Source organism: Lithobates pipiens, unplaced genomic scaffold (genome assembly GCF_037356315.1).
Source record: "Lithobates pipiens isolate NorthernLeopardFrog02 unplaced genomic scaffold, aLitPip1_a1.2 Scaffold_8, whole genome shotgun sequence".
Classification (NCBI taxonomy): domain Eukaryota; kingdom Metazoa; phylum Chordata; class Amphibia; order Anura; family Ranidae; genus Lithobates; species Lithobates pipiens.
Window position 1 is genome coordinate 430,210,495 of NW_027507903.1, and position 1,429 is coordinate 430,211,923.

The 1,429-nt window shown below is 45.9% G+C and overlaps 1 pseudogene; it reads left to right on the forward strand.

Moving 5' to 3' along the window:
• The first annotated feature begins 276 nt into the window (after window positions 1-276).
• On the forward strand, window positions 277-395 carry LOC143965250 (5S ribosomal RNA; annotated as a pseudogene).
• Window positions 396-1,429: the final 1,034 nt, after the last annotated feature.

The following is a 1,429-nucleotide window of genomic DNA, read 5'->3' on the forward strand; positions in this document are numbered from 1 at the left end:
ACCTAGGAGGAATCTTCTTTAAAACCATGAAGAAAATACTTGGGTCTGATCATAGGTACACCCAGAAAAGGGCATTCGTACCAGGAACTGATTTAGGTAGTCAAAGCAAGATGATTTTTTCCTATTCAACTTTGCGTGAGGTTGTCGGGAAAGATGGTGGCTTCATTTGAGGCCGTTCCTTATGCTCAGTCTCATTCTAGACTGCTGCAAAACAGTATCCTATTGGCTTGAAACAAAGCGTTCAAGCTCTACATTCCCAATGTGTCTGACTCCAAAGCCTATGGCCACATCACCCTGATAGCTCTCGATCTCATCTGATCTTGGAGGATAAGCAGGGTCAGGCCTGGTTAGTACCCGGATGGAAGACCATCTGGAAATATCAGGTGCTGTAGGCTGGGTGCGCCGGAGCCTCAGTTTATGGTTAACATCCAAAAAGTTTGCAAAGGGGAAAATCCTTCCTTCAGTTACCTGGGAAATAGTAAAAACATATGCCAACCTTTTTTTGTTTAGGTTGGGGGACAGTCCTGAAAAAAAAAAGCCGTCCAAGAGAAGTGGCATAGATCAGAAATGGCCTTTCCCATTAACAGTTTAGAAATTCAGGCAGAACATTTGGTCCTGAGGGCCTGAACGTTCAGTTTAAGGTATTGTCCTGCTAGGATTCAATCTATGTATGCCACAGCAATGGCCTATTAATCACCAGGGGGGCACAAGAAGTTGTGCGGCCCAGAAAAAGGTGAATCTTATCCTATCTTGGGCAGAAAACAATGTACTTTGCCTATCGGCAGTTTTCATTCTAGGTATAGAAAATTGGCAGGCGGACTACTTGAGTCGCCAGCAGTTGTTCCTGGGAGAATGGTTCCTTTACCCCAATATCTTCCTGTCAATATGTCAAGGATGGGGATCCCAGACATAGATCTGTTGGCATCCAGGATCAACCAAAAAGATCGACAACTTTGTGTCAAGAACAAAGGATCCGCTAGCATGCGGAACAGATGCCTTGCTATTCCTGTGGAATCGGTTCTCACTGATTTGTGCTTACACTCCTATGCTGCCTGCATCCACAACTTCTTCACAGGATCAAGCAAGAAGGGAAGTCATTGATTCTTGTGACCCCCAGCGGGATCCAGGAAATCTTGGTGTGCAGAGATTGCAGAGATCACAGTAGGGAACCCATGGACCTTACCTTCACGACCGCCATAACTTCTCTCGCAAGGTCCGAAGTTCCATCCTACTTTCCAAATGCTAAATTTAATGGTTTGGCTATCGAGGCCCACACTCTGAAGAAGCGTGGGCTGTCAGGTTCGGTAGTTTTCTACCTTGGTTGATTCAGAGCCGGCCTCAATGGTTATATATTGTGGAGTCTGGAAACGGGTCTCCTGGTGTGAAACCAGGAGCTGCACCCCAGGAAATAAGTCAAGGTAGAGTCCTT